Source organism: Triturus cristatus, chromosome 7 (assembly GCF_964204655.1).
Source record: "Triturus cristatus chromosome 7, aTriCri1.1, whole genome shotgun sequence".
Classification (NCBI taxonomy): domain Eukaryota; kingdom Metazoa; phylum Chordata; class Amphibia; order Caudata; family Salamandridae; genus Triturus; species Triturus cristatus.
The window spans coordinates 1,400,776,822-1,400,800,020 of record NC_140590.1 but is presented as its reverse complement, the minus strand read 5'-3'; positions in this window follow the sequence as shown (position 1 = coordinate 1,400,800,020).

Here is a 23,199-nt window from a genome sequence, read left to right as displayed (position 1 = left end):
CATGTTGAATAATCACTTTTTAAAGCCTCAATGTGACCAAAATTGACATTTTTACAGACTTTTTCTCCTACTCAGAAGCTTTTATTTTGACCAATTTTAGGCATTAAAATGACTCTAAACACACCTATTTTAGTTCCAAAACTGATAATTCACATGCAATAGTCATTTACAGTCAAAAAATTAAATATTAAAAAATTACCATTTTTGACCAACTGGAGAAAATTCAACAGGTCACGGGTCATCGTTTTTCATCAGAAAATAGATTTTTTGGACTTTAGAAAAATTGATTCAAAATGTCATTTGGATTGTGCCTCATGTTGAATAATCACTTTTTAAAGCCTCAATGTGACCAAAATTGACATTTTTACAGACTTTTTCTCCTACTCAGAAGCTTTTATTTTGACCAATTTTAGGCATTAAAATGACTCTAAACACACCTATTTTAGTTCCAAAACTGATAATTCACATGCAATAGTCATTTACAGTCAAAAAATTAAATATTAAAAAATTACCATTTTTGACCAACTGGAGAAAATTCAACAGGTCACGGGTCATCGTTTTTCATCAGAAAATAGATTTGTTGGACTTTAGAAAAATTGATTCAAAATGTCATTTGGATTGTGCCTCATGTTGAATAATCACTTTTTGAAGCCTCAATGTGACCAAAATTGAAATTTTTACAGACTTTTTCTCCTACTCAGAGGCTTCTATTTTGACCAATTTCAGGCATTAAAATGACTCTAAACACACTTATTTTAGTTCCAAAAGTGATAATTCACATGCAATAGTCATTTACAGTCAAAAAATTTACTATTAAAAAATTACAATTTTTGACCATCTGGAGAAAGTTCGACAGGTCACGGGACATTGTTTTTCATCAGAAAATAGATTTTTGGGACTTTAGAAAAATTGATTTAAAATGTCATTTGGATTGTGCCTCATGTTGAATAATCACTTTTTAAAGCCTCAATGTGACCAAAATTGAAATTTTTACAGACTTTTTCTCCTACTCAGAGGCTTCTATTTTGACCAATTACAGGCATTAAAATGACTCTGAACACACTTATTTTAGTTCCAAAAGTGATAATTCACATGCAATAGTCATTTACAGTCAAAAAATTAACTATTAAAAAATTACTATTTTTGACCATCTGGAGAAAGTTCGACAGGTCACGGGACATCGTTTTTCATCAGAAAATTTATTTCATGGACTATAGAAAAATTGATTCAAAATGTCATTTGGATTGTGCCTCATGTTGAATAACTACTTGTTAAAGCCTCAATGTGACCAAAATTGCCATTTTTACAGACTTTTTCTCCTACTCAGAAGCTTCTATTTCGACCAATTTCAGGCATTAAAGTGACTCTAAACACACTTATTTTTGTTCCAAAAGTGATAATTCACATGCAATAGTCATTTACAGTCAAAAAAGTTAAATATTAAAAAATTACCATTTTTGACCATCTGGAGAAATTTCGACAGGTCACGGGTCATCATTTTTCATCAGAAAATTGATTTTTTGGACTGTAGAAAAATTGATTCAAAATGTCATTTGGATTGTGCCTCATGTTGAATAATCACTTTTTAAAGCCTCAATGTGACCAAAATTGACATTTTTACAGACTTTTTCTCCTACTCAGAAGCTTTTATTTTGACCAATTTTAGGCATTAATATGACTCTAAACACACCTATTTTAGTTCCAAAACTGATAATTCACATGCAATAGTCATTTACAGTCAAAAAATTAAATATTAAAAAATTACCATTTTTGACCAACTGGAGAAAATTCAACAGGTCACGGGTCATCGTTTTTCATCAGAAAATAGATTTTTTGGACTTTAGAAAAATTGATTCAAAATGTCATTTGGATTGTGCCTCATGTTGAATAATCACTTTTTAAAGCCTCAATGTGACCAAAATTGACATTTTTACAGACTTTTTCTCCTACTCAGAAGCTTTTATTTTGACCAATTTTAGGCATTAAAATGACTCTAAACACACCTATTTTAGTTCCAAAACTGATAATTCACATGCAATAGTCATTTACAGTCAAAAAATTAAATATTAAAAAATTACCATTTTTGACCAACTGGAGAAAATTCAACAGGTCACGGGTCATCGTTTTTCATCAGAAAATAGATTTGTTGGACTTTAGAAAAATTGATTCAAAATGTCATTTGGATTGTGCCTCATGTTGAATAATCACTTTTTGAAGCCTCAATGTGACCAAAATTGAAATTTTTACAGACTTTTTCTCCTACTCAGAGGCTTCTATTTTGACCAATTTCAGGCATTAAAATGACTCTAAACACACTTATTTTAGTTCCAAAAGTGATAATTCACATGCAATAGTCATTTACAGTCAAAAAATTAACTATTAAAAAATTACTATTTTTGACCATCTGGAGAAAGTTCGACAGGTCACGGGACATCGTTTTTCATCAGAAAATTTATTTTATGGACTATAGAAAAATTGATTCAAAATGTCATTTGGATTGTGCCTCATGTTGAATAACTACTTGTTAAAGCCTCAATGTGACCAAAATTGCCATTTTTACAGACTTTTTCTCCTACTCAGAAGCTTCTATTTCGACCAATTTCAGGCATCAAAGTGACTCTAAACACACTTATTTTTGTTCCAAAAGTGATAATTCACATGCAATAGTCATTTACAGTCAAAAAAGTTAAATATTAAAAAATTACCATTTTTGACCATCTGGAGAAATTTTGACAGGTCACGGGTCATCATTTTTCATCAGACAATTGATTTTTTGGACTGTAGAAAAATTGATTCAAAATGTCATTTGGATTGTGCCTCATGTTGAATAATCACTTTTTAAAGCCTCAATGTGACCAAAATTGACATTTTTACAGACTTTTTCTCCTACTCAGAAGCTTTTATTTTGACCAATTTTAGGCATTAAAATGACTCTAAACACACCTATTTTAGTTCCAAAACTGATAATTCACATGCAATAGTCATTTACAGTCAAAAAATTAAATATTAAAAAATTACCATTTTTGACCAACTGGAGAAAATTCAACAGGTCACGGGTCATCGTTTTTCATCAGAAAATAGATTTTTTGGACTTTAGAAAAATTGATTCAAAATGTCATTTGGATTGTGCCTCATGTTGAATAATCACTTTTTAAAGCCTCAATGTGACCAAAATTGACATTTTTACAGACTTTTTCTCCTACTCAGAAGCTTTTATTTTGACCAATTTTAGGCATTAAAATGACTCTAAACACACCTATTTTAGTTCCAAAACTGATAATTCACATGCAATAGTCATTTACAGTCAAAAAATTAAATATTAAAAAATTACCATTTTTGACCAACTGGAGAAAATTCAACAGGTCACGGGTCATCGTTTTTCATCAGAAAATAGATTTGTTGGACTTTAGAAAAATTGATTCAAAATGTCATTTGGATTGTGCCTCATGTTGAATAATCACTTTTTGAAGCCTCAATGTGACCAAAATTGAAATTTTTACAGACTTTTTCTCCTACTCAGAGGCTTCTATTTTGACCAATTTCAGGCATTAAAATGACTCTAAACACACTTATTTTAGTTCCAAAAGTGATAATTCACATGCAATAGTCATTTACAGTCAAAAAATTAACTATTAAAAAATTACTATTTTTGACCATCTGGAGAAAGTTCGACAGGTCACGGGACATTGTTTTTCATCAGAAAATAGATTTTTGGGACTTTAGAAAAATTGATTCAAAATGTCATTTGGATTGTGCCTCATGTTGAATAATCACTTTTTAAAGCCTCAATGTGACCAAAATTGAAATTTTTACAGACTTTTTCTCCTACTCAGAGGCTTCTATTTTGACCAATTACAGGCATTAAAATGACTCTGAACACACTTATTTTAGTTCCAAAAGTGATAATTCACATGCAATAGTCATTTACAGTCAAAAAATTAACTATTAAAAAATTACTATTTTTGACCATCTGGAGAAAGTTCGACAGGTCACGGGACATCGTTTTTCATCAGAAAATTTATTTCATGGACTATAGAAAAATTGATTCAAAATGTCATTTGGATTGTGCCTCATGTTGAATAACTACTTGTTAAAGCCTCAATGTGACCAAAATTGCCATTTTTACAGACTTTTTCTCCTACTCAGAAGCTTCTATTTCGACCAATTTCAGGCATTAAAGTGACTCTAAACACACTTATTTTTGTTCCAAAAGTGATAATTCACATGCAATAGTCATTTACAGTCAAAAAAGTTAAATATTAAAAAATTACCATTTTTGACCATCTGGAGAAATTTCGACAGGTCACGGGTCATCATTTTTCATCAGAAAATTGATTTTTTGGACTGTAGAAAAATTGATTCAAAATGTCATTTGGATTGTGCCTCATGTTGAATAATCACTTTTTAAAGCCTCAATGTGACCAAAATTGACATTTTTACAGACTTTTTCTCCTACTCAGAAGCTTTTATTTTGACCAATTTTAGGCATTAATATGACTCTAAACACACCTATTTTAGTTCCAAAACTGATAATTCACATGCAATAGTCATTTACAGTCAAAAAATTAAATGTTAAAAAATTAGCATTTTTGACCAACTGGAGAAAATTCAACAGGTCACGGGTCATCGTTTTTCATCAGAAAATAGATTTTTTGGACTTTAGAAAAATTGATTCAAAATGTCATTTGGATTGTGCCTCATGTTGAATAATCACTTTTTAAAGCCTCAATGTGACCAAAATTGAAATTTTTACAGACTTTTTCTCCTACTCAGAGGCTTCTATTTTGACCAATTTCAGGCATTAAAATGACTCTAAACACACTTATTTTAGTTCCAAAAGTGATAATTCACATGCAATAGTCATTTACAGTCAAAAAATTAACTATTAAAAAATTACTATTTTTGACCATCTGGAGAAAGTTCGACAGGTCACGGGACATCGTTTTTCATCAGAAAATTTATTTTATGGACTATAGAAAAATTGATTCAAAATGTCATTTGGATTGTGCCTCATGTTGAATAACTACTTGTTAAAGCCTCAATGTGACCAAAATTGCCATTTTTACAGACTTTTTCTCCTACTCAGAAGCTTCTATTTCGACCAATTTCAGGCATCAAAGTGACTCTAAACACACTTATTTTTGTTCCAAAAGTGATAATTCACATGCAATAGTCATTTACAGTCAAAAAAGTTAAATATTAAAAAATTACCATTTTTGACCATCTGGAGAAATTTTGACAGGTCACGGGTCATCATTTTTCATCAGAAAATTGATTTTTTGGACTGTAGAAAAATTGATTCAAAATGTCATTTGGATTGTGCCTCATGTTGAATAATCACTTTTTAAAGCCTCAATGTGACCAAAATTGACATTTTTACAGACTTTTTCTCCTACTCAGAAGCTTTTATTTTGACCAATTTTAGGCATTAAAATGACTCTAAACACACCTATTTTAGTTCCAAAACTGATAATTCACATGCAATAGTCATTTACAGTCAAAAAATTAAATATTAAAAAATTACCATTTTTGACCAACTGGAGAAAATTCAACAGGTCACGGGTCATCGTTTTTCATCAGAAAATAGATTTTTTGGACTTTAGAAAAATTGATTCAAAATGTCATTTGGATTGTGCCTCATGTTGAATAATCACTTTTTAAAGCCTCAATGTGACCAAAATTGACATTTTTACAGACTTTTTCTCCTACTCAGAAGCTTTTATTTTGACCAATTTTAGGCATTAAAATGACTCTAAACACACCTATTTTAGTTCCAAAACTGATAATTCACATGCAATAGTCATTTACAGTCAAAAAATTAAATATTAAAAAATTACCATTTTTGACCAACTGGAGAAAATTCAACAGGTCACGGGTCATCGTTTTTCATCAGAAAATAGATTTGTTGGACTTTAGAAAAATTGATTCAAAATGTCATTTGGATTGTGCCTCATGTTGAATAATCACTTTTTGAAGCCTCAATGTGACCAAAATTGAAATTTTTACAGACTTTTTCTCCTACTCAGAGGCTTCTATTTTGACCAATTTCAGGCATTAAAATGACTCTAAACACACTTATTTTAGTTCCAAAAGTGATAATTCACATGCAATAGTCATTTACAGTCAAAAAATTAACTATTAAAAAATTACTATTTTTGACCATCTGGAGAAAGTTCGACAGGTCACGGGACATCGTTTTTCATCAGAAAATTTATTTTATGGACTATAGAAAAATTGATTCAAAATGTCATTTGGATTGTGCCTCATGTTGAATAACTACTTGTTAAAGCCTCAATGTGACCAAAATTGCCATTTTTACAGACTTTTTCTCCTACTCAGAAGCTTCTATTTCGACCAATTTCAGGCATCAAAGTGACTCTAAACACACTTATTTTTGTTCCAAAAGTGATAATTCACATGCAATAGTCATTTACAGTCAAAAAAGTTAAATATTAAAAAATTACCATTTTTGACCATCTGGAGAAATTTTGACAGGTCACGGGTCATCATTTTTCATCAGAAAATTGATTTTTTGGACTGTAGAAAAATTGATTCAAAATGTCATTTGGATTGTGCCTCATGTTGAATAATCACTTTTTAAAGCCTCAATGTGACCAAAATTGACATTTTTACAGACTTTTTCTCCTACTCAGAAGCTTTTATTTTGACCAATTTTAGGCATTAAAATGACTCTAAACACACCTATTTTAGTTCCAAAACTGATAATTCACATGCAATAGTCATTTACAGTCAAAAAATTAAATATTAAAAAATTACCATTTTTGACCAACTGGAGAAAATTCAACAGGTCACGGGTCATCGTTTTTCATCAGAAAATAGATTTTTTGGACTTTAGAAAAATTGATTCAAAATGTCATTTGGATTGTGCCTCATGTTGAATAATCACTTTTTAAAGCCTCAATGTGACCAAAATTGACATTTTTACAGACTTTTTCTCCTACTCAGAAGCTTTTATTTTGACCAATTTTAGGCATTAAAATGACTCTAAACACACCTATTTTAGTTCCAAAACTGATAATTCACATGCAATAGTCATTTACAGTCAAAAAATTAAATATTAAAAAATTACCATTTTTGACCAACTGGAGAAAATTCAACAGGTCACGGGTCATCGTTTTTCATCAGAAAATAGATTTGTTGGACTTTAGAAAAATTGATTCAAAATGTCATTTGGATTGTGCCTCATGTTGAATAATCACTTTTTGAAGCCTCAATGTGACCAAAATTGAAATTTTTACAGACTTTTTCTCCTACTCAGAGGCTTCTATTTTGACCAATTTCAGGCATTAAAATGACTCTAAACACACTTATTTTAGTTCCAAAAGTGATAATTCACATGCAATAGTCATTTACAGTCAAAAAATTTACTATTAAAAAATTACAATTTTTGACCATCTGGAGAAAGTTCGACAGGTCACGGGACATTGTTTTTCATCAGAAAATAGATTTTTGGGACTTTAGAAAAATTGATTCAAAATGTCATTTGGATTGTGCCTCATGTTGAATAATCACTTTTTAAAGCCTCAATGTGACCAAAATTGAAATTTTTACAGACTTTTTCTCCTACTCAGAGGCTTCTATTTTGACCAATTACAGGCATTAAAATGACTCTGAACACACTTATTTTAGTTCCAAAAGTGATAATTCACATGCAATAGTCATTTACAGTCAAAAAATTAACTATTAAAAAATTACTATTTTTGACCATCTGGAGAAAGTTCGACAGGTCACGGGACATCGTTTTTCATCAGAAAATTTATTTCATGGACTATAGAAAAATTGATTCAAAATGTCATTTGGATTGTGCCTCATGTTGAATAACTACTTGTTAAAGCCTCAATGTGACCAAAATTGCCATTTTTACAGACTTTTTCTCCTACTCAGAAGCTTCTATTTCGACCAATTTCAGGCATTAAAGTGACTCTAAACACACTTATTTTTGTTCCAAAAGTGATAATTCACATGCAATAGTCATTTACAGTCAAAAAAGTTAAATATTAAAAAATTACCATTTTTGACCATCTGGAGAAATTTCGACAGGTCACGGGTCATCATTTTTCATCAGAAAATTGATTTTTTGGACTGTAGAAAAATTGATTCAAAATGTCATTTGGATTGTGCCTCATGTTGAATAATCACTTTTTAAAGCCTCAATGTGACCAAAATTGACATTTTTACAGACTTTTTCTCCTACTCAGAAGCTTTTATTTTGACCAATTTTAGGCATTAATATGACTCTAAACACACCTATTTTAGTTCCAAAACTGATAATTCACATGCAATAGTCATTTACAGTCAAAAAATTAAATGTTAAAAAATTAGCATTTTTGACCAACTGGAGAAAATTCAACAGGTCACGGGTCATCGTTTTTCATCAGAAAATAGATTTTTTGGACTTTAGAAAAATTGATTCAAAATGTCATTTGGATTGTGCCTCATGTTGAATAATCACTTTTTAAAGCCTCAATGTGACCAAAATTGAAATTTTTACAGACTTTTTCTCCTACTCAGAGGCTTCTATTTTGACCAATTTCAGGCATTAAAATGACTCTAAACACACTTATTTTAGTTCCAAAAGTGATAATTCACATGCAATAGTCATTTACAGTCAAAAAATTAACTATTAAAAAATTACTATTTTTGACCATCTGGAGAAAGTTCGACAGGTCACGGGACATCGTTTTTCATCAGAAAATTTATTTTATGGACTATAGAAAAATTGATTCAAAATGTCATTTGGATTGTGCCTCATGTTGAATAACTACTTGTTAAAGCCTCAATGTGACCAAAATTGCCATTTTTACAGACTTTTTCTCCTACTCAGAAGCTTCTATTTCGACCAATTTCAGGCATCAAAGTGACTCTAAACACACTTATTTTTGTTCCAAAAGTGATAATTCACATGCAATAGTCATTTACAGTCAAAAAAGTTAAATATTAAAAAATTACCATTTTTGACCATCTGGAGAAATTTTGACAGGTCACGGGTCATCATTTTTCATCAGAAAATTGATTTTTTGGACTGTAGAAAAATTGATTCAAAATGTCATTTGGATTGTGCCTCATGTTGAATAATCACTTTTTAAAGCCTCAATGTGACCAAAATTGACATTTTTACAGACTTTTTCTCCTACTCAGAAGCTTTTATTTTGACCAATTTTAGGCATTAAAATGACTCTAAACACACCTATTTTAGTTCCAAAACTGATAATTCACATGCAATAGTCATTTACAGTCAAAAAATTAAATATTAAAAAATTACCATTTTTGACCAACTGGAGAAAATTCAACAGGTCACGGGTCATCGTTTTTCATCAGAAAATAGATTTTTTGGACTTTAGAAAAATTGATTCAAAATGTCATTTGGATTGTGCCTCATGTTGAATAATCACTTTTTAAAGCCTCAATGTGACCAAAATTGACATTTTTACAGACTTTTTCTCCTACTCAGAAGCTTTTATTTTGACCAATTTTAGGCATTAAAATGACTCTAAACACACCTATTTTAGTTCCAAAACTGATAATTCACATGCAATAGTCATTTACAGTCAAAAAATTAAATATTAAAAAATTACCATTTTTGACCAACTGGAGAAAATTCAACAGGTCACGGGTCATCGTTTTTCATCAGAAAATAGATTTGTTGGACTTTAGAAAAATTGATTCAAAATGTCATTTGGATTGTGCCTCATGTTGAATAATCACTTTTTAAAGCCTCAATGTGACCAAAATTGAAATTTTTACAGACTTTTTCTCCTACTCAGAGGCTTCTATTTTGACCAATTTCAGGCATTAAAATGACTCTAAACACACTTATTTTAGTTCCAAAAGTGATAATTCACATGCAATAGTCATTTACAGTCAAAAAATTAACTATTAAAAAATTACTATTTTTGACCATCTGGAGAAAGTTCGACAGGTCACGGGACATCGTTTTTCATCAGAAAATTTATTTTATGGACTATAGAAAAATTGATTCAAAATGTCATTTGGATTGTGCCTCATGTTGAATAACTACTTGTTAAAGCCTCAATGTGACCAAAATTGACATTTTTACAGACTTTTTCTCCTACTCAGAAGCTTCTATTTCGACCAATTTCAGGCATTAAAGTGACTCTAAACACACTTATTTTTGTTCCAAAAGTGATAATTCACACGCAATAGTCATTTACAGTCAAAAAAGTTAAATATTACAAAATTACCATTTTTGACCATCTGGAGAAATTTCGACAGGTCACGGGTCATCATTTTTTATCAGAAAATTGATTTTTTGGACTGTAGAAAAATTGATTCAAAATGTCATTTGGATTGTGCCTCATGTTGAATAATCACTTTTTAAAGCCTCAATGTGACCAAAATTGACATTTTTACAGACTTTTTCTCCTACTCAGAAGCTTTTATTTTGACCAATTTTAGGCATTAAAATGACTCTAAACACACCTATTTTAGTTCCAAAACTGATAATTCACATGCAATAGTCATTAGTCAAAAAATTAAATATTAAAAAATTACCATTTTTGACCAACTGGAGAAAATTCAACAGGTCACGGGTCATCGTTTTTCATCAGAAAATAGATTTTTTGGACTTTAGAAAAATTGATTCAAAATGTCATTTGGATTGTGCCTCATGTTGAATAATCACTTTTTAAAGCCTCAATGTGACCAACATTGAAATTTTTACAGACTTTTTCTCCTACTCAGAGGCTTCTATTTTGACCAATTACAGGCATTAAAATGACTCTGAACACACTTATTTTAGTTCCAAAAGTGATAATTCACATGCAATAGTCATTTACAGTCAAAAAATTAACTATTAAAAAATTACTATTTTTTGACCATCTGGAGAAAGTTCAACAGGTCACGGGACATCGTTTTTCATCAGAAAATTTATTTCATGGACTATAGAAAAATTGATTCAAAATGTCATTTGGATTGTGCCTCATGTTGAATAACTACTTGTTAAAGCCTCAATGTGACCAAAATTGCCATTTTTACAGACTTTTTCTCCTACTCAGAAGCTTCTATTTCGACCAATTTCAGGCATTAAAGTGACTCTAAACACACTTATTTTTGTTCCAAAAGTGATAATTCACATGCAATAGTCATTTACAGTCAAAAAAGTTAAATATTAAAAAATTACCATTTTTGACCATCTGGAGAAATTTCGACAGGTCACGGGTCATCATTTTTCATCAGAAAATTGATTTTTTGGACTGTAGAAAAATTGATTCAAAATGTCATTTGGATTGTGCCTCATGTTGAATAATCACTTTTTAAAGCCTCAATGTGACCAAAATTGACATTTTTACAGACTTTTTCTCCTACTCAGAAGCTTTTATTTTGACCAATTTTAGGCATTAAAATGACTCTAAACACACCTATTTTAGTTCCAAAACTGATAATTCACATGCAATAGTCATTTACAGTCAAAAAATTAAATATTAAAAAATTACCATTTTTGACCAACTGGAGAAAATTCAACAGGTCACGGGTCATCGTTTTTCATCAGAAAATAGATTTTTGGGACTTTAGAAAAATTGATTCAAAATGTCATTTGGATTGTGCCTCATGTTGAATAATCACTTTTTAAAGCCTCAATGTGACCAAAATTGAAATTTTTACAGACTTTTTCTCCTACTCAGAGGCTTCTATTTTGACCAATTTCAGGCATTAAAATGACTCTAAACACACTTATTTTAGTTCCAAAAGTGATAATTCACATGCAATAGTCATTTACAGTCAAAAAATTAACTATTAAAAAATTACTATTTTTGACCATCTGGAGAAAGTTCGACAGGTCACGGGACATCGTTTTTCATCAGAAAATTTCTTTTATGGACTATAGAAAAATTGATTCAAAATGTCATTTGGATTGTGCCTCATGTTGAATAACTACTTGTTAAAGCCTCAATGTGACCAAAATTGCCATTTTTACAGACTTTTTCTCCTACTCAGAAGCTTCTATTTCGACCAATTTCAGGCATCAAAGTGACTCTAAACACACTTATTTTTGTTCCAAAAGTGATAATTCACATGCAATAGTCATTTACAGTCAAAAAAGTTAAATATTAAAAAATTACCATTTTTGACCATCTGGAGAAATTTCGACAGGTCACGGGTCATCATTTTTCATCAGAAAATGGATTTTTTGGACTGTAGAAAAATTGATTCAAAATGTCATTTGGATTGTGCCTCATGTTGAATAATCACTTTTTAAAGCCTCGATGTGACCAAAATTGACATTTTTACAGACTTTTTCTCCTACTCAGAAGCTTTTATTTTGACCAATTTTAGGCATTAAAATGACTCTAAACACACCTATTTTAGTTCCAAAACTGATAATTCACATGCAATAGTCATTTACAGTCAAAAAATTAAATATTAAAAAATTACCATTTTTGACCAACTGGAGAAAATTCAACAGGTCACGGGTCATCGTTTTTCATCAGAAAATAGATTTTTTGGACTTTAGAAAAATTGATTCAAAATGTCATTTGGATTGTGCCTCATGTTGAATAATCACTTTTTAAAGCCTCAATGTGACCAAAATTGAAATTTTTACAGACTTTTTCTCCTACTCAGAGGCTTCTATTTTGAACAATTACAGGCATTAAAATGACTCTGAACACACTTATTTTAGTTCCAAAAGTGATAATTCACATGCAATAGTCATTTACAGTCAAAAAATTAACTATTAAAAAATTACTATTTTTGACCATCTGGAGAAAGTTCGACAGGTCACGGGACATCGTTTTTCATCAGAAAATTTATTTTATGGACTATAGAAAAATTGATTCAAAATGTCATTTGGATTGTGCCTCATGTTGAATAACTACTTGTTAAAGCCTCAATGTGACCAAAATTGCCATTTTTACAGACTTTTTCTCCTACTCAGAAGCTTCTATTTCGACCAATTTCAGGCATTAAAGTGACTCTAAACACACTTATTTTTGTTCCAAAAGTGATAATTCACATGCAATAGTCATTTACAGTCAAAAAAGTTAAATATTACAAAATTACCATTTTTGACCATCTGGAGAAATTTTGACAGGTCACGGGTCATCATTTTTCATCAGAAAATTGATTTTTTGGACTGTAGAAAAATTGATTCAAAATGTCATTTGGATTGTGCCTCATGTTGAATAATCACTTTTTAAAGCCTCAATGTGACCAAAATTGCCATTTTTACAGACTTTTTCTCCTACTCAGAAGCTTCTATTTCGACCAATTTCAGGCATTAAAGTGACTCTAAACACACTTATTTTTGTTCCAAAAGTGATAATTCACATGCAATAGTCATTTACAGTCAAAAAAGTTAAATATTAAAAAATTACCATTTTTGACCATCTGGAGAAATTTCGACAGGTCACGGGTCATCATTTTTCATCAGAAAATTGATTTTTTGGACTGTAGAAAAATTGATTCAAAATGTCATTTGGATTGTGCCTCATGTTGAATAATCACTTTTTAAAGCCTCAATGTGACAAAATTGACATTTTTACAGACTTTTTCTCCTACTCAGAAGCTTTTATTTTGACCAATTTTAGGCATTAAAATGACTCTAAACACACCTATTTTAGTTCCAAAACTGATAATTCACATGCAATAGTCATTTACAGTCAAAAAAAGAAATATTAAAAAATTACCATTTTTGACCAACTGGAGATAATTCAACAGGTCACGGGTCATCGTTTTTCATCAGAAAATAGATTTTTTGGACTTTAGAAAAATTGATTCAAAATGTCATTTGGATTGTGCCTCATGTTGAATAATCACTTTTTAAAGCCTCAATGTGACCAAAATTGAAATTTTTACAGACTTTTTCTCCTACTCAGAGGCTTCTATTTTGACCAATTTCAGGCATTAAAATGACTCTAAACACACTTATTTTAGTTCCAAAAGTGATAATTCACATGCAATAGTCATTTACAGTCAAAAAATTAACTATTAAAAAATTACTATTTTTGACCATCTGGAGAAAGTTCGACAGGTCACGGGACATCGTTTTTCATCAGAAAATTTATTTTATGGACTATAGAAAAATTGATTCAAAGTGTCATTTGGATTGTGCCTCATGTTGAATAACTACTTGTTAAAGCCTTAATGTGACCAAAATTGCCATTTTTACAGACTTTTTCTCCTACTCAGAAGCTTCTATTTCGACCAATTTCAGGCATTAAAGTGACTCTAAACACACTTATTTTTGTTCCAAAAGTGATAATTCACATGCAATAGTCATTTACAGTCAAAAAAGTTAAATATTAAAAAATTACCATTTTTGACCATCTGGAGAAATTTCGACAGGTCACGGGTCATCATTTTTCATCAGAAAATTGATTTTTTGGACTGTAGAAAAATTGATTCAAAATGTCATTTGGATTGTGCCTCATGTTGAATAATCACTTTTTAAAGCCTCAATGTGACAAAAATTGACATTTTTACAGACTTTTTCTCCTACTCAGAAGCTTTTATTTTGACCAATTTTAGGCATTAAAATGACTCTAAACACACCTATTTTAGTTCCAAAACTGATAATTCACATGCAATAGTCATTTACAGTCAAAAAATTAAATATTAAAAAATTACCATTTTTGACCAACTGGAGAAAATTCAACAGGTCACGGGTCATCGTTTTTCATCAGAAAATAGATTTTTTGGACTTTAGAAAAATTGATTCAAAATGTCATTTGGATTGTGCCTCATGTTGAATAATCACTTTTTAAAGCCTCAATGTGACCAAAATTGAAATTTTTACAGACTTTTTCTCCTACTCAGAGGCTTCTATTTTGACCAATTACAGGCATTAAAATGACTCTGAACACACTTATTTTAGTTCCAAAAGTGATAATTCACATGCAATAGTCATTTACAGTCAAAAAATTAACTATTACAAAATTACTATTTTTGACCATCTGGAGAAAGTTCGACAGGTCACGGGTCATCGTTTTTCATCAGAAAATGTATTTTTTGGACTGTAGAAAAATTGATTCAAAATGTCATTTGGATTGTGCCTCATGTTGAATAATCACTTTTTAAATCCTCAATGTGACCAAAATTGACATTTTTACAGACTTTTTCTCCTACTCAGAAGCGTTTATTTTGACCAATTTTAGGCATTAAAATGACTCTAAACACACTTATTTTAGTTCCAAAACTGATAATTCACATGCAATAGTCATTTACAGTCAAAAAATTAAATTTGAAAAAATTACCATTTTTGACCATCTGGAGAAATTTTGACAGGCCACGGGTCATCGTTTTTCATCAGAAAATTGATTTTTTGGACTGTAGAAAAATTGATTCAAAATGTCATTTGGATTGTGCCTCATGTTGAATAACTACTTTTTAAAGCCTCAATGTGACCAAAATTGCCAGTTTTACAGACTTTTTCTCCTACTCAGAAGTTTCTATTTCAACCAATTTCAGGCATTAAAGTGACTCTAAACACAATTATTTTTGTTCCAAAAGTGATAATTCACATGCAATAGTCATTTACAGTCAAAAAATTAAATATTCAAAAATTACTCTTTTTGACCATCTGGAGAAAGTTCGACAGGTCACGGGTCATCGTTTTTCATCAGAAAATTTATTTTATGGACTGTAGAAAAATGATTCAAAATGTCATTTGGATTGTGCCTCATGTTGAATAACTACTTTTTAAAGCCTCAATGTGACCAAAATTGCCATTTTTACAGACTTTTTCTCCCACTCAGAAGCTTCTATTTCGACCAATTTCAGGCATTAAAGTGACTCTAAACACACTTATTTTTGTTCCAAAAGTGATAATTCACATGCAATAGTCATTTACAGTCAAAAAATTAAATATTAAAAAATTACCATTTTTGACCATCTGGAGAAAGTTTGACAGGTCACGGGTCATCGTTTTTCATCAGAAAATTGATTTTTTGGACTGTAGAAAAATTGATTCAAAATGTCATTTGGATTGTGCCTCATGTTGAATAATCACTTTTTAAAGCCTCAATGTGACAAAATTTACATTTTTACAGACTTTTTCTCCTACTCAGAAGCTTTTATTTTGACCAATTTTAGGCATTAAAATGACTCTAAACACACCTATTTTAGTTCCAAAACTGATAATTCACATGCAATAGTCATTTACAGTCAAAAAATTAAATATTAAAAAATTACCATTTTTGACCAACTGGAGATAATTCAACAGGTCACGGGTCATCGTTTTTCATCAGAAAATAGATTTTTTGGACTTTAGAAAAATTGATTCAAAATGTCATTTGGATTGTGCCTCATGTTGAACAATCACTTTTTAAAGCCTCAATGTGACCAAAATTGACATTTTTACAGACTTTTTCTCCTACTCAGAGGCTTCTATTTTGACCAATTTCAGGCATTAAAGTGACTCTAAACACACTTATTTTAGTTCCAAAAGTGATAATTCACATGGAATAGTCATATACAGTCAAAAAATTAAATATTAAAAAATTACCATTTTTGACCATCTGGAGAAATTTCGACAGGTCACGGGTCATCGTTTTTCATCAGAAAATTTATTTTTTGGACTGTTAAAAAACTTGATTCAAAATGTCATTTGGATTGTGCCTCATGTTGAGAAACTACTTTTTAAAGCCTCAATGTGACCAAAATTGACATTTTTACAGACTTTTCCTACTACTCAGAAGCTTCTATTTCAACCAATTTCTGGCATTAAAATGACTCTAAATACACTTATTTTAGTTCCAATAGTGATAATTCACATGCAATAATCATTTACAGTCAAAAAATTAAATAATAAAAAATTACCATTTTTGACCATCTGGAGAAAATTTGACAGGTCACGGATCATCGTTTTTCATCAGAAAATTGATTTTATGGACTGTAGAAAAATTGATTCAAAATGTCATTTAGATTGTGCCTCATGTTGAATAACTACTTTTTAAAGCCTCAATGTGACCAAAATTGCCATTTTTACAGACTTTTTCTCCTACTCAGAAGCTTCTATTTCGACCAATTTCAGGCATTAAAGTGATTCTAAACACAATTATTTTTGTTCCAAAAGTGATAATTCACATGCAATAGTCATTTACAATCAAAAAATTAAATATTAAAAAATTACTATTTTTGACCATCTGGAGAAAGTTCGACAGGTCACGGGTCATCGTTTTTCATCAGAAAATTTATTTTATGGACTGTAGAAAAATGATTCAAAATGTCATTTGGATTGTGCCTCATGTTGAATAACTACTTTTTAAAGCCTCAATGTGACCAAAATTGCCATTTTTACAGACTTTTTCTCCCACTCAGAAGCTTCTATTTCAACCAATTTCAGGCATTAAAATGACTCTAAACACACTTATTTTAGTTCCAAAAGTGATCATTCACATGCAATAATCATTTACAGTCAAAAAATTAAATATTAAAAAATTACCATTTTTGACCATCTGGAGAAAATTCGACAGGTCAGGGATCATCGTTTTTCATCAGAAAATAGATTTATGGACTGTAGAAAAATTGATTCAAAATGTCATTTGGATTGTGCCTCATGTTGAATAACTATTTTTTAAAGCCTCAATGTGACCAAAATTGCTATTTTTACAGACTTTTTCTCCTACTCAGAAGCTTTTATTTTGGCCAATTTCAGGCATTAAAATGACTCTAAACACACTTATTTTAGTTCCAAAAGTGATAATTCAAATGCAATAGTCATTTACAATCAAAAAATTAAATATTAAAAAATTACTATTTTTGACCATATGGAGAACGTTTGACAGGTCACGGGTCATCGTTTTTCATCAGAAAATTTATTTTTTGGAGTGTTAAAAAATTGATTCACAATGTCATTTGGATTGTGCCTCATGTTGAATAACTACTTTTTAAAGCCTCAATGTGACCAAAATTGCCATTTTTACAGACTTTTCCTACTACTCAGAAGCTTCTATTTCGACCAATTTCAGGCATTAAAGTGACTCTAAACACACTTATTTTTGTTCCAAAAGTGATAATTCACATGCAATAGTCATTTACAGTCAAAAAATTAAATATTAAAAAATTACCATTTTTGACCATCTGGAGAAAGTTCGACAGGTCACGGGTCATCGTTTTTCATCAGAAAATGTATTTTTTGGACTGTAGAAAAATTGATTCAAAATGTCATTTGGATTGTGCCTCATGTTGAATAATCACTTTTTAAAGCCTCAATGTGACCAAAATTGACATTTTTACAGACTTTTTCTCCTACTCAGAAGCTTTTATTTTGACCAATTTTAGGCATTAAAATGACTCTAAACACACTTATTTTAGTTCCAAAACTGATAATTCACATGCAATAGTCATTTACAGTCAAAAAATTAAATATGAAAAAATTACCATTTTTGACCATCTGGAGAAATTTTGACAGGCCACGGGTCATCGTTTTTCATCAGAAAATTGATTTTTTGGACTGTAGAAAAATTGATTCAAAATGTCATTTGGATTGTGCCTCATGTTGAATAACTACTTTTTAAAGCCTCAATGTGACCAAAATTGCCAGTTTTACAGACTTTTTCTCCTACTCAGAAGTTTCTATTTCAACCAATTTCAGGCATTAAAGTGACTCTAAACACACTTATTTTAGTTCCAAAAGTGATAATTCACATGGAATAGTCATTTACAGTAAAAAAATTAAATTTGAAAAAATTACCATTTTTGACCATCTGGAGAAATTTTGACAGGCCACGGGTCATCGTTTTTCATCAGAAAATTGAATTTTTGGACTGTAGAAAAATTGATTCAAAATGTCATTTGGATTGTGCCTCATGTTGAATAACTACTTTTTAAAGCCTCAATGTGACCAAAATTGCCAGTTTTACAGACTTTTTCTCCTACTCAGAAGTTTCTATTTCGACCAATTTCAGGCATTAAAGTGACTCTAAACACACTTATTTTAGTTCCAAAAGTGATAATTCACATGGAATAGTCATTTACAGTCAAAAAATTAAATATTAAGAAATTACTATTTTTGACAATATGGAGAAAGTTCGACAGGTCACGGGTCATCGTTTTTCATCAGAAAATTTATTTTTTGGACTGTTAAAAAACTTGATTCAAAATGTCATTTGGATTGTGCCTCATGTTGAATAACTACTTTTTAAAGCCTCAATGTGACCAAAATTTACATTTTTACAGACTTTTCCTACCACTCAGAAGCTTCTATTTCAACCAATTTCTGGCATTAAAATTCACTCTAAATACACTTATTTTAGTTCCAATAGTGATAATTCACATGCAATAATCATTTACAGTCAAAAAATTAAATAATAAAAAATTACCATTTTTGACCATCTGGAGAAAATTCGACAGGTCACGGATCATCGTTTTTCATCAGAAAATTGATTTTATGGACTGTAGACAAATTGATTCAAAATGTCATTTAGATTGTGCCTCATGTTGAATAACTACTTTTTAAAGCCTCAATGTGACCAAAATTGCCATTTTTACAGACTTTTTCTCCTACTCAGAAGCTTCTATTTCGACCAATTTCAGGCATTAAAGTGATTCTAAACACAATTATTTTTGTTCCAAAAGTGATAATTCACATGCAATAGTCATTTACAATCAAAAAATTAAATATTAAAAAATTACTATTTTTGACCATATGGAGAAAGTTCGACAGGTCACGGGTCATCGTTTTTCATCAGAAAATAGATTTTTTGGACTTTCGAAAAATTGATTCAAAATGTCATTTGGATTGTGCCTCATGTTGAATAATCACTTTTTAAAGCCTCAATGTGTCCAAAATTGACGTTTTTACAGACTTTTTCTCCTACTCAGAAGCTTTTATTTTGACCAATTGCAGGCATTAAAATGACTCTAAACACACTTATTTTTGTTCCAAAAGTGATAATTCACATGCAATAGTCATTTACAGTCAAAAAATTAAATATTAAAAAATTACCATTTTTGACCATCTGGAGAAATTTGGACAGGTCACGGGTCATCGTTTTTCATCAGAAAATTTTTTTTTTGGAGTGTTAAAAAATTGATTCAAAATGTCATTTGGATTGTGCCTCATGTTGAATAACTACTTTTTAAAGCCTCAATGTGACCAAAATTGCCATTTTTACAGACTTTTCCTACTACTCAGAAGCTTCTATTTCGACCAATTTCAGGCATTAAAGTGACTCTAAACACACTTATTTTTGTTCCAAAAGTGATAATTCACATGCAATAGTCATTTACAGTCAAAAAATTAAATATTAAAAAATTACCATTTTTGACCATCTGGAGAAAGTTTGACAGGTCACGGGTCATCGTTTTTCATCAGAAAATTTATTTTATGGACTGTAGAAAAATTGATTCAAAATGTCATTTAGATTGTGCCTCATGTTGAATAACTACTTTTTAAAGCGGCAATGTGACCAAAATTGCCATTTTTACAGACTTTTTCCCCTACTCAGAAGCTTCTATTTCGACCAATTTCAGGCATTAAAGTGACTCTAAACACACTTATTTTTGTTCCAAAAGTGATAATTCACCTGCAATAGTCATTTACAGTCAAAAAATTAAATATTAAAAAATTACTATTTTTGACCATATGGAAAAAGTTCGACAGGTCACGGGTCATCGTTTTTCATCAGAAAATTTATTTTTTGGACTGTAGAAAAATTGATTCAAAATGTAATTTGGATTGTGCCTCATGTTGAATAATCACTTTTTAAAGCCTCAATGTGACCAAAATTGACATTTTTACAGACTTTTTCTCCTACTCAGAAGCTTTTATTTTGACCAATTTTAGGCATTAAAATGACTCTAAACACACCTATTTTAGTTCCAAAACTGATAATTCACATGCAATAGTCATTTACAGTCAAAAAATTAAATATTAAAAAATTACCATTTTTGACCAACTGGAGAAAATTCAACAGGTCACGGGTCATCGTTTTTCATCAGAAAATAGATTTGTTGGACTTTAGAAAAATTGATTCAAAATGTCATTTGGATTGTGCCTCATGTTGAATAATCACTTTTTAAAGCCTCAATGTGACCAAAATTGAAATTTTTACAGACTTTTTCTCCTACTCAGAGGCTTCTATTTTGACCAATTTCAGGCATTAAAATGACTCTAAACACACTTATTTTAGTTCCAAAAGTGATAATTCACATGCAATAGTCATTTACAGTCAAAAAATTAACTATTAAAAAATTTCTATTTTTGACCATCTGGAGAAAGTTCGACAGGTCACGGGACATCGTTTTTCATCAGAAAATTTATTTTATGGACTATAGAAAAATTGATTCAAAATGTCATTTGGATTGTGCCTCATGTTGAATAACTACTTGTTAAAGCCTCAATGTGACCAAAATTGACATTTTTACAGACTTTTTCTCCTACTCAGAAGCTTCTATTTCGACCAATTTCAGGCATTAAAGTGACTCTAAACACACTTATTTTTGTTCCAAAAGTGATAATTCACATGCAATAGTCATTTACAGTCAAAAAAGTTAAATATTAAAAAATTACCATTTTTGACCATCTGGAGAAATTTCGACAGGTCACGGGTCATCATTTTTCATCAGAAAATTGATTTTTAGGACTGTAGAAAAATTGATTCAAAATGTCATTTGGATTGTGCCTCATGTTGAATAATCACTTTTTAAAGCCTCAATGTGACCAAAATTGACATTTTTACAGACTTTTTCTCCTACTCAGAAGCTTTTATTTTGACCAATTTTAGGCATTAAAATGACTCTAAACACACCTATTTTAGTTCCAAAACTGATAATTCACATGCAATAGTCATTTACAGTCAAAAAATTAAATATTAAAAAATTAGCATTTTTGACCAACTGGAGAAAATTCAACAGGTCACGGGTCATCGTTTTTCATCAGAAAATAGATTTTTTGGACTTTAGAAAAATTGATTCAAAATGTCATTTGGATTGTGCCTCATGTTGAATAATCACTTTTTAAAGCCTCAATGTGACCAAAATTGAAATTTTTACAGACTTTTTCTCCTACTCAGAGGCTTCTATTTTGACCAATTTCAGGCATTAAAATGACTCTAAACACACTTATTTTAGTTCCAAACGTGATAATTCACATGCAATAGTCATTTACAGTCAAAAAATTAACTATTAAAAAATTACTATTTTTGACCATCTGGAGAAAGTTCGACAGGTCACGGGACATCGTTTTTCATCAGAAAATTTATTTTATGGACTATAGAAAAATTGATTCAAAATGTCATTTGGATTGTGCCTCATGTTGAATAACTACTTGTTAAAGCCTCAATGTGACCAAAATTGACATTTTTACAGACTTTTTCTCCTACTCAGAAGCTTCTATTTCGACCAATTTCAGGCATTAAAGTGACTCTAAACACACTTATTTTTGTTCCAAAAGTGATAATTCACACGCAATAGTCATTTACAGTCAAAAAAGTTAAATATTACAAAATTACCATTTTTGACCATCTGGAGAAATTTCGACAGGTCAGGGGTCATCATTTTTCATCAGAAAATTGATTTTTTGGACTGTAGAAAAATTGATTCAAAATGTCATTTGGATTGTGCCTCATGTTGAATAATCACTTTTTAAAGCCTCAATGTGACCAAAATTGACATTTTTACAGACTTTTTCTCCTACTCAGAAGCTTTTATTTTGACCAATTTTAGGCATTAAAATGACTCTAAACACACCTATTTTAGTTCCAAAACTGATAATTCACATGCAATAGTCATTTACAGTCAAAAAATTAAATATTAAAAAATTACCATTTTTGACCAACTGGAGAAAATTCAACAGGTCACGGGTCATCGTTTTTCATCAGAAAATAGATTTTTTGGACTTTAGAAAAATTGATTCAAAATGTCATTTGGATTGTGCCTCATGTTGAATAATCACTTTTTAAAGCCTCAATGTGACCAAAATTGAAATTTTTACAGACTTTTTCTCCTACTCAGAGGCTTCTATTTTGACCAATTACAGGCATTAAAATGACTCTGAACACACTTATTTTAGTTCCAAAAGTGATAATTCACATGCAATAGTCATTTACAGTCAAAAAATTAACTATTAAAAAATTACTATTTTTGACCATCTGGAGAAAGTTCGACAGGTCACGGGACATCGTTTTTCATCAGAAAATTTATTTCATGGACTATAGAAAAATTGATTCAAAATGTCATTTGGATTGTGCCTCATGTTGAATAACTACTTGTTAAAGC